This window comes from Ochlerotatus camptorhynchus, unplaced genomic scaffold, assembly GCF_037179485.1.
Source record: "Ochlerotatus camptorhynchus isolate MF236.1 unplaced genomic scaffold, CSIRO-AGI_Acam_v1.1 ptg000082l, whole genome shotgun sequence".
In the NCBI taxonomy this organism is placed as follows: Eukaryota; Metazoa; Arthropoda; class Insecta; order Diptera; family Culicidae; genus Ochlerotatus; species Ochlerotatus camptorhynchus.
Window position 1 is genome coordinate 1,655,209 of NW_027040572.1, and position 12,313 is coordinate 1,667,521.

The window sequence follows — 12,313 nt, forward strand, 5'->3', positions numbered from 1 at the left end:
CTACTCTTTACTGTAATAAGCTTTACTGAAAACGGCCGTTTTGTTGCCAAAATTGGTGATGATTTAACCTCCGAAACCGTACAGAGTGCGTCTCTGTCGCTTCAAAGTGTAGATGACATCCATGGCCGCTTACGCTTGGCGTGTTTAGTGTAGATGACAGCATCATCTACCTCATTTGCCAGGAACACCTTCAGCACCTTCGTAGACCGGAGATACGTTTGACACCGCCACGGCGAGCCAGACGACGGATGGTGGTCATCTCGAAGAACTTTGCGATGACACTTGGCACCTCCTTTACCAGACCTTTTCCTCCTTTGCCACGACCAGTCAATGTTGCTTGTTGGGTGTGAAGAAGTGGACTAGCCACCACCTTCCTACTGCTGCTATTGCTGTTCACCACGCCGTCCGACGCGAAAATGAGCTAATGCCATACTGTACGTTGAAGACTTGACGGGTTTTCCAACTCCCGAGAGCAAACGCTGTTTTTGTTGTGCTGTTAGCTTCAAGCTAGAAAAGTATATTTATTTTAGTCTAACCTACAAATTCATCCCATTTAAACTTACAATGTTGGTAAGCCGACAATAGTTCGAGTAGTGAGTCGTTAGATTCGTACGTTGTAGTTTTTAAGCTGAATTTAGGTTAAGATATTATTAGTTCACTAATTTTAAGCTATATTTTAAGAGAACAAACATACTTTTAGTGTGGTAGGATAAATATAGTGTGTAGGTATCGCATTTAAATTGACTCGTTTTAGTACAACTACTTTAAAGTAGAAATAATAAATAAATTTAGAATTACTGTTGTTCACGTTGTAAATCGTTCTCCCTACCGATTGTTTTTTTCCCATACTCTACAGCGATGACAATCGTGGACGTGCAGTGTCATCGAGATATGTGAAGTGAAGTGCGATGGTTCATTCAGCGTTCTGTGCGCACGGCGCCGCTGTGACGGGGGGTCCGTCGTTACACATACAGCAGCACTCTTTTATATCTTTTCAGGTTAAAGCAGAATGATGTGCAACCAAGTGGTACTCGATTATGAGGACTGGGTTTGGGAAGAACGTTTATTTCATGAAAACAGTGATAAAATTATCACTTTTTATTAGTACATTGTACAATGCTTGACATTACCACTTTTTCAATAGCTTCACGTTAAAAATCATCAGTCGGAAATAATGCTATAGATGCGTAGAAAGATTTCTGATCGATTGGTGATTGGAAATTATTGAAATGGGTCCAGGAGCAGCTGAGTTATTAATGTTCAAAATCTTTCATAATTTTGTTTCATGTTCCATTTTCGGTTTTCACAAAGTGTACCCACAGTATAGAAATGAAAGACGTAGTCCTACGTCAAAAGTATCCCATCTCCAACTCACAATCACCACTTAAGCAGACCAGAAGGCTTTATTGTACGAAGTTGAATTTGTATATTATACGAAGTAAAAACTGAAAAACTTCTTCCTACGGATGCAGTAATAGAAGGAAGCGACAGTATTTGCCGTCTGAGCCTCGAGACTTCGCTAAAAATATCTTCCAAATTATTTACTGTGTCAGAACAGTTTTCTGCTTAAGATCATCCTTGCTGTACATAACCTTCAATTCAATAGCTAAGCAAGGATTCAAACTTATCACAAAAATGATCAATAAACACTTTGGGAAAAGTGGATTAGAAAAAGATTCAAATTTAGAGCTGTCTAGAAGAGCGGCATGCTTAAATTGATGAACATCCTTAAAGCGGGTGTCAAGTTGTGCAATTATACGAAACTACATGGGACAGCCCTATGGGGTTGTACGAAATGGTGACGTAGGGCTACGTGGTCTTATATAATAAATTTTATTTGTTAACTGCAGCAGGAGCTTGTGTTTTGTGTAGGAATAGTAATTTGAGCAGGGTTTTCACTGTGTATACTCTTTAGTATGAATTATTGCCACGAAAAGAACCTTTTGATATGAATTTTAGTTGGGACATCTTCAGATATTTAACTCTTTTGGAAAAACTTGCTGGCCCTGAAAAGGGCCGATGGTAGTACAGGCTTAACGTGTAGGCAGTTTGATCAGCAAATCGTGACGTGACGTGTAGGCAGCTTGATCAGCAAATCGGACCGGACAATTCCATATTTTTCGGTTCTATGAATATTGTTTTAATTGAAATTTATCATGAAAGTTATCTTCTAGAGACTTTCAAAACTCTTTAAGACGCATGTTTTATAACGGAATTTGTTGCCTGTATCTCTTCTAATAAAAAAGATATGCTCAAATATAGTAAAAAATATGAATAGATTCTAATTGATTTTATACGAGTATAAAAAATAACATACCTCAATTTTTTCATATTATTGAGAATAACATACGCCCTTTCAAATGCCATAAAAAAATCTTTTTTCTTGCTTGCCCCAACCAGAGATATAAACATTTGAAAAGTGCATATTTTTAGTATAAAAACGTCAATAACTCTTGATCGGCGAAAGATATTGACAAACTTTGTGTAGCAAAAATTTGTGCCTTCTTAAGATCTAAAAGTTATCTCAAGACACCTTTGCTGAAAAATTCTAAATAAGAAAACTAGAGCAAAAAAACTGTTTTTTTAAGAGCCACCCTAACTCAATTCAAGAAAATAGCTCTAAATCGGCCAATTTAAGAGATAAAAAAACGTTATTTCTAACAAAGTTGCTTGAAATTAGCTCAGCTATAACTTCTCCGAAGAATGTATACCTTAATTTATCCAAACAAAAAAGTTAGATTTTTGATTTTAATGATAATAGGAACCACCCTAGAATTCATTGTCATAAAAATGAGGGCGTAACTATAAGAAACAACTTTGTAGAAGAGACTTTTAGTCTAAAGTTTCAATTTCAGGCTCAAAACATATCATTCGACCTAAATCTGCATTCTGAACCACAGTGCATTGTGGAGTCCTCCTCATTGTTCATCGTCAGCAGTTCTTTCGGTCGATGCGTTCTCAACTTTGGAAAGCAACCGTTTCGTGATGAGTGTGTGAGTGCTGACAAAGTGGATGGTCATAAAAATTACATGAAATTTTCAACATGATTGTAGTGCATCCACTTTGATGTGATATCAAAATTATTTTTTTGCTGTGTGGTATGTCTGAAAAAATCCAGTAATCCTTAGCAAACCACATAACCATATCCGTTGCCATCATCGTAGCACCTCTAAGGTCGTCTATTCTCAATATGGGTGCAAATTTTCCAATTTCGCTGCCTACAAGCATCAATGATCTATTATTTAAATTCCAAATCTAAAAACCTTCAGCATCGAAAAGTCGACCCGTCAAGACAGTTGATATCACAAATTGCTCACTGCGTGATCGTCACCTGTAAAACGGACCAAACATCCGACGTCTCTGTGTTAAATTATCAAGTCTACGGTCTTGTAGTATGACCACGGGCCCTTGCATCAAAGATCTAGGAAGATGGCAATCATAAAGATGATTTTCAAGTGAAAATACCCGAGCATTAATGCAGCCGCTTCTAACATAAATTACACTTGGTGAACGTTTCGGATGTTACTATTATCGAGCACAGTACGATTTGTCATCACTAGACACCCTTAGGTGAGCTTAATGAACTGATGAAGTCCAGCTGAACAACGTTCATTGCAAGTTGTAGCTCAATGTTAATTTAGAAAAAGTTCAAAACTACCATCTCCACAGGTGGTTCTTAAGCCTCAACACCGAGCGAAACATTACGTTAGTTATTTTCACACGATAAACCACGGCGTAAATAGATTCCACATACACTCTCGTTCTCATCAAAACTCACCATTTCCTTTACCTGATCTCACAGCACCTTCCACAGACATCACGTCTAGACCTACCATTACTGTTGTAATCGAATAATCACTCAATCACTCCCCATGATCAACACGATTAGCACTGCTGACCAACATTCGAACGAAACAAAACAACGAACAACGCACAAAACAACAGCCACACAACCCATCAACCCACAGCTGAGATGATGATACCCTCCCGTGTAGATTATGCTGTGCGGGCTCCGACGTGAGTTGCGTAAGCTCCCACCAATCAGGAACCGACAGCGCCGGCGTGGAATCAGAATCGATCATGTTTCCCCTGGCAACAACGCGAACCATCAATGATTTGCAGCAATCGTTTTCCCATCAACGGTGTGCAGTCTGTACAGTGCCTTCTTCGAACAGCTAAACACATGAAGCTTAATTATATCGCGATCGCAGCGCCGGCAAAACCGATCCAAAAACGTGACACCGCATCGGACAGCAACTCTCACTTTCCGTGCGGAAGATGCACGAAACGATTCTGTTTATCGTATCGCTTCTGCTCACGTAGATCATCGCACGCACATGAAATTGAAGATGGCTCTTTGCTGGGACGGGACGCCTATCGCTAGACCACACAGTCAAAAGCACCGCAAAGGCCGTCCCAAGCCATCATAATTCATGAGGTTACACGATGCGACAGGCTGTAAAATGACCGAAAATGATAAACGATCCGGGATCGCCGGACTCGAGTGGAGTTCAAAATCGCAGGCTTTCTAAATTAATTACAACCCCATTTTAGGTACCGCCTCCGCACCGTGAACTGTTTTTGGCAGCCAAACGAAAAAGGGCTTTCACGGTTAGTCACGACGCGTCACGTCGCGTCGTTGCCACCAGTCGGTTGCCATTTGCGTGCAGCGGTAATTAAAATTCCGCCACGTTTGGCCAACCGGGAAGCTACCAGTTACTAATGTTCAAGCTCAAACTCGAATAGTGCTTCTTTGTAATCTTCTCATCATCCCGCCACAACCGACCGAGCTGTTGCCGATGGTGATCGTTGTAAATGTTGACCCTTTGGACGATGACGATGACTAAGACGACGCGTCAAAGTTGCCGTTGCTTGAGCACATGACTTCCGCCAGCTTTTCCTATAAGTAGGTATTCTGTATCTGTCTCTGGTGCTGCCAAGTCTCAAATAGGAGATTGGCGCTTACTATTCGTCGCCAGACTGTAGCAAATTGTGGTCATCGATGGGTGACTTGAGTTGCGTAATCGAAAATTAGCCTTTCTTCTTCGGTGCTGCTGCTTCTGGTACTGCTGCTCCGGCTGCTTTTGTTCGCGAGAATATTTTCCCATGGGGCACTGCCTGAGTTCATTGAGCGAAATGGGATATGGGGTTTGAAATAGGTATCCATCTGGTGAAAAGTAAACACAATGATTGAGGGACAATCATGAAGACAATCAACGCGCGAAAGAAATTAATGATGATGGAACGAGGTATGGTAATCGTTTTGAATTATTTTGGAATCTTGCCAATCCCATCTCACTCAGACAAAAGTGCGAACGATGGTCAACAAATTGTTGCTGTAATTATCACCCTTTCCTTGGGGGGTTACAAACGATTTGATTGAGCTTTGACTCGATGAGAAACTTTCCACTGATTTGTACTGATGACATGCAATTTAAATCTCGTTGACCAATTTCTATTTGAAATTTTTGATTTCTTATGGCAGTTGATCGAGTTGTTCCTTACATAATTGTGTGGCATCAAACAAAGGTCGATTTTCATGTTCACAACACTTTACAAAGTACTGCAAGTTTGCACTTACGTTCTATCAAATTATAACAATATGGTCACTCTTCTGTTGTCCCCCAGACACGATTTTCCCTGATACTAGCGCCACTAGTGACACGGAAGGTGACTAGTACACTGTAAATCAATATCAGTTAAGTAAAATTTTACTTAGAATTGTAGAAATTACTTGCCTTAAATTACGTTACAATTTTATTCAAACTGGAGATTAAGGCAAAACAGAATATAATTGGTGATTGATAAATAAAAACACCATTAGTTCTAAACGAATAATATTTCATCTTAAAAGGTGTATTCGATAAAAATGGCACACACATAATTACTCACCACATATCAATCGCTAAACTGGACAGGCTTGGTATCCACAGCTGCCTTTTGCAATGGTTTCAGTCGTGGCCAGGCATGGAAAATCATTTGCATTCATTTCATACATTCATTTACATTCATTTGCCTCTAACTTTTTTCATCAACAGCATTCCTCAATATGATGTAAAGAGCTTTTGTAGGTTTTGTTATTAGCTACAGCTTTTGTTCATAACTCAAATCTGTATCTCTTATGCATCATGAACTAAAGCGGGCAGAACTTGTTACTGTTTTTCAGTGAACGTAAAATACGTTCACTGAAAAACAGTAGTGCCTTCTCTTCACTCTGGAACGTCATGCATAAGAGATACGGATCTGAGTTATGATAAAAAGTTGTAGCTAGTAACAAAACCTACAAAAGCTAAGTACATTATTTTTCGGAATTCTGTTGATGAAAATAGTTAGAGGCAAATGAATGTAAATGAATGTATGAAATGAATGCAAATGATTTTGCAAGCCTGGTCGTACCTCACCGATCGCTATCTTACTGTTGTCATTGGTGATCACCAGTCCTGTATGTTCACTGCCACGTCCGGCATACCCCGACATACTTCAACGACCTGAATCTGGTAATTGACGGACTACGATTAACTTACGCAGATGACCTTAAACTCTTCCTTAGAATTCACTCAATTGAAGACTGTTGATTCCTTCAACGTCAGTTGACTGCTTTTGGTGATTGGTGTATTCTGAATCATATGGAGGTTAACCCGTCCAAATACTCGGTTATCTCTTTTTTGCGCAAGAAAGAGACTATTATGTTCAAGTATATTTTGTGTGCACTGAAATTGAGCGCGTCAGCCAAATTAAGGACCTAGGTGTGATTCTGGATACACAACTTTCTTTCAAGCAGCACATCTCGTATGCCGTCGACAAAGCTTCCAGAATTCTAGGGTTTATCTTCAGGCTTGCCAAAGACTTCACTGCCTCAAATCGTTGTACTCCTCCTGGTCTCGCTCCATATTAGAATACTGCTCGGTTGTCTGGACTACTCACTACAACAACAGTTTCGAAAGAGTTGAGTCTTTTCAGCGATGATTCCTGAGACCATGCTTGGCATACACAGTTTTGCTCACGAACTGCTCATTTGCTAATAACTTTTCACAGAAATGACGAAACATAGTTCTGTTTGAAGCAGTCTATAGAATAGAGTTTAGGCTTGTTATAGATACGTTAAAAAAGGAGATTTTAAGTCTAGTAATAAACTGTATTTGATTTTGCGTTGCAAAAACGAAGTGAGAAATGCTCGCTTCACATCTAGGATTTTAAGTATAAAAAATTCATTGGTGTTGATTCAAATGATTAGATTTACCTACTCTTTGCATGTCTACAGTAAACTATGATCCTCATCTATCAATTACTTTAAAGATAACTAAATTTCAACAACTGAGTGGAAAGTTATTAACAAATGAGCAGCTGTTGTGTACAACTGTGCATGCCAAGCACGCCTGAGACAAGCGCTACGTATACTGCCGTGGACGGATCCCTTTCTACTGCCTAGCTAAGAAAGTCGTTTTCAACTGATTCATCTGGAGCCACTGTCGGTTCGAAGAGATACAGCAAGGGCATTGCTAATTGCAGATATTTTGCAAGGACGCCCTGTTCTCCTTGAGCAAATTGAAATCAATGGTCAACCCAGAACCCTACGGAATAATTCAATGCTGCGCCTACCATAAAACCGAACTAATTATAGCATGTTCGGCGCAATCGGTTGTTTACACAGACTCTTCAATAGGGTCCCCGCACTGTTTGACTTTGACCTGACTCGCCAGCTGCTTCGCTGGAGGTTGAAGGTTTAGTTCGTTTTTTTTTTCTAGATCAGTTTAGTTTTGTTTAGCAATGTTCTTTTTTTAACGAGATGACTATTGACTTATTGATGTTTAGTTTTAGTACTTTTCATATTTAGTTTAGGTTGCATCATTTGGGTCAAAGAAGCCTGTTGATGTTTAGTCATAAATAAATAAATAAAACTCAGGCCCTTTGAGTTGAGAGGGGTTCACGCTTACCAGTACATCCCCAGCACCGCAAAACCTCATAATCTTTAAACTCCCAAACTTTCCAAAAGTTCTCTATACTGCTCTGAATTTCTCAGAACTTAATCATAGTTCCCGCTTATGTCCTGAAGTTAATTGAACTGTCTTGAAGATCTTTGATCTTCTCTGAAGATCTCGGTATTTTTTTTAAGGTTTTAGACATTTCATTGAAGCTCACGAAACATCTTTTAAAATCTCTAATCAGCGCTGAACTATCTAACACACAATTGAGTTGGCTAAAACAGAATAGGCCTGCTATTGTAACACCACCTGTAACACTTTAGCACGGTGGGTGACTTTCACTCGCGACGAACCTTTAGAAGATCATTCCCACTGTCGACGAGCTATCGGTGAACTTTTGGTAAATTGTACCCCGTGGATGGGGTATCTACTGGATAAGACATTAGATATAAGGCTCAGTTCAAGCCTGAGTAAAGCCTGCATTATTGAGGTAAATTAGGGGTCTTTTATATCGTCCCCAATGTTGCACTACATTCTAAATTTCAGTGGTGGCTAATAGAGCATTCCTGGCATTGCTGTTGCTGAGGTCAGCGTGACAAAAACCAAATCAATATTTCGCGCATCAAACCATTTGGATTGCGTGCATTGGTTCTAAGAACATTCCTGGAGTTTTGACGTAGACTACGTCTTACGGGAAGGTACTGGGGGTAAATCGAAAATCTAAAATTGCGACCGTCACAAAAAGGTGTAAGATTTTGAACGCTTATAACTTTGTCATTTACAGATGAAATTAAAATCCACATATACCAATAGATAGGAAATAACTCTCATAATCTGCTACAATAAACGCTTTTTCGATTTTCCATAAAAACTTTTGAAAAATGTGCAAATTAAAAGTAAATAAACTCCTCAAACCCAGTCGTCATAATCGAGTACCATTGGGTTGCACATCGTGCAGCTTGAATCTGAAATGTTATAAAACAGCGTTGCTTTTGTGCCTCAACTCATTTTCGCTTCGGACGGCGGGTGAGCAGGTAGCAGCAGTAGCAGTAGCAGCAACCTCGATGGCGCAAGCGCTCTGAAGTGGATCAACCTCCTTGTCTGAATGATAAAGATCCCGCGTTCTATACATCTCGATTACTTCTTCGAAAGGACATATTAGCTTTTGTAAACAACGCATTTTATCATCGGTTTGGTGTAACTGCACACTTAGAAAAATTGATGTAAATTTAGGTGCTTTGAGACTGACTCGTGGTTATACGTGACATTTCGAAAGTTATTTTCAATGTTCGAAAATCCGAGAAATTGATCGGTTTTCAAACAAAACTCAGCCGCGGTTGCCAAAATTTAACTTCTAGTTGGTCAGAAAAAAAAACCACGCTCGGATAGCCAGGTTATTCGATAACTCATCTGTCACTTTTAACCACGAGTTAAATTTAACTCGCCGATTGGGACACAGCCTTCGAAGTAAAATTAGGGACCATCCATAAATGACGTAGTTTTTTTAACCAATTAACCTCCCTTCCCCCTCGTAACGTGTTTTGCTATACCTAATTCATTGCCAATCACAACTTCCGAAACCTCTCTCACCCTCTTAATAATGAAAGTTCCCTAAGCCTTGGGCAACAGTGAAAATCAGTAGCACACACACAAAACGGGTTGGACATTTATGCGAAATTTCGGTATTGATCGTGAAGTTCTCGCGATCAGAACATTTTACCTCCATTACCCTCCATTTAATTCTTGGTACATCTTTTATCTATTGATTAAAATAAAAAAATACTTAATATTGTTTTTTTTTTAAGATTTCCTGCGTTTTGTGAACGCACATCCATTATTTTGCATAAGAAAACGAGGTGTTTCTGTGGTGAGAAAAAAAGGATTTCCATACACAGATTACAGATTTCTGTACGAAGCACTGAAATTATCAGAAGTTACCTCTATTTATGCTTTTAGAAAAGCTATTACGCTATAGAACGGTTTATAAAACGGTTAAGCGTGCTATAGAACGGTTTATACAACCCCAGTTTTTTTTGCTGATGAGAGTGAGAGCCGTTCGAGTGCAAAATTCTCCAAGTAGAAGTAACTTACAATGCTTATCTCTTATCATTAATAGAGGTACCGTCGAGTTTTTTTTCAGTGCTAGGTACTGAAACTCGACACTGAGCGTTCATAAGGGCCTACTTGCAATGATCGATTCTCTTTATCGATTTTCTATTTACATTGCTACAGCTAAGCAAAACAATTAAAACTGAACATTACATTAGGTCCTAATTAACATTGACAAGATTCTCTTCGTTGACTTTCTCCTTGTATCCCCTCGGCCATGTAAAGAAATACCCAGGTATTTTCAGCACACAGATCGATAAAAGAAGTTGTAAGGAGGATCCTGGTAGGGCCTCCAAATTCCGACTTATGCGCCAGACGACGAGAGTCGTCTGCCAGAACTCAAGGTTGGATTGCCCAGCTAGCTCTTTTTCAACCCCACAACGGAATCCACCTCCTATAATGTCCCAAAACCTTCCAAAGCTTCCTTCCCAATTTCCAATCCCAAGAGTTCCTTAAATTCGAATTATAGTAGGTATTCCGATTCAATAAATTGAAACTAAATTTAAAGTTTTGATTGAAAAATAATAGAAAACGATTTATTTCTCATGCAATAAAATGGTTTAATTGAAACGCTTAAATTTTGATTTCCAAAGTCTATAAAAGTTGGATTTATGTTTGCATGGTGATTTCCTTAAAACCTTCCCTTTTCCTACTTTCTCCTAACGGGTGACATCATTCAGTAAGTGTGTTCCGGTTCTGATTTCTTGATTCTAAAATTATATATTCTAAATTTTCTTCGCGATTTGATCGGTAAGTTGACCTTTTGATCACTGACGTGTAAACCCCACCCACTTAACACCCATCATTACTGATTCGAGCACATTTGTTGCCTACCACGAAGGCGCAAATTTAAATCACAAATAGGGTTCTTTATGAAACGACGGTGAGCCCGTTTCAAAGTTATCAAGTTATTAACGACAGAGAATCGATCAATGTTACTTAGGACCTAATGGAATGTTCAGCTTGAATATAATCTTAATTTTTTTTTATGTAGTGCTGTAACTGGTTGTATTGGCTATCAAAAGCAATAAAAAACGCACCGAGAAATGTTAATCCAAGCAAATTAGGTAAGCTCACTGTCGAATTTATAATTTGTGATAGATATGGAAGTCACTTTTTCCCACCACAGAAACGCCCATTGTTCTTATGCCAAATAATGCTTCTACAAAACGCGATATTTAGTATTTTCGATAATAGATGTACCGAGAACTTATTAGAGGAATTTATGGCTAATCGAGATATTCCCGATCCCGAAATGTTGCATAACGTTGGTGCAAAATTGTGCAGTTTTAATTCAAGTGATGTCACAATCGTCCAAGATTTGTGCCCTAGAAATCTTGAAGTGATAGGGAATATCAGCCATCATGACGGTCATTGTTAGACGTTTCAATGAATCACCTGAAGAAAGCCTTACTCATATCTGATTGAAATTTAGGAACTAAATGTAAAAGAATATGTATTCGCATTCTTATGAGGTCCTGAATTTAACCTAGTTTTACTAAGCAGGAAATCCAGAATATGTACAGCTGTGTTCGATAAAATAGCGGCGCATTCCAATTTTCATACAAAATGGTCAATTTTGACATTATGAAACTTTGTTAACTTATGATCAATTTAGCTGAAACGTTCACCAAAGAACTACAAATATGTTCAATTTTACGATTACAAAATATTAAATTTTTGGAAGCACCTGCTGGAAAGTGAGACACCAGGTAAAATTGTACAAAATAATAGCAGTTTTTTATTTGAAAATTTACGTGCTATAAATATTTTAAACATTTTTAACTATTTTGTACATTGGGTGGGAACTGTTAGAATTTTGAGAAATGTAAAATTGTAAATCTCAAAATTAAGCTAAATAAAGTTTAAATTAAAGACCGAAATCATAGGTTTCTTCTACTGTATTTTAAATCAATATCTAGAAAAATGCACGAGAATTTCACTACACAGCTTAACGTAGTCTACGTCAACCGTGCGGTCGTGTCTTATACACAACCACACCAATTTTTTGGTGCTGAGTTTTACCGGTGACCTTCGTTCGTGTTGTACTATTTCGGTGGGTTGTTGACACAAGTTGATGATTGTTTCTGAAGTTATTGTTCTTAACAGTGTGGCTACGTGTGGACGTTCGGATAATTACGCGTATTCCGCTGATTAGTTTGTGATTAATCGATTTTAGAGGTTAGAGGTGCGAACTTTATTGAATCGGTTAATCGTATTGGTTAAAATTTTCGCTGTTTATAATGTGTTTTTAATTCATAAAGTTCGATCGAGGTTTTATG

At 38.6% G+C, this 12,313-nt stretch overlaps 1 protein-coding gene across 1 annotated transcript in view; it reads left to right on the forward strand.

Annotated features, from left to right (window-relative positions):
* The window catches only part of knockout (Stork-head domain-containing protein knockout), a 467,593-nt gene that overhangs the window by 171,884 nt on the left and 283,396 nt on the right, over window positions 1-12,313 (forward strand). The window lies entirely within an intron of this gene.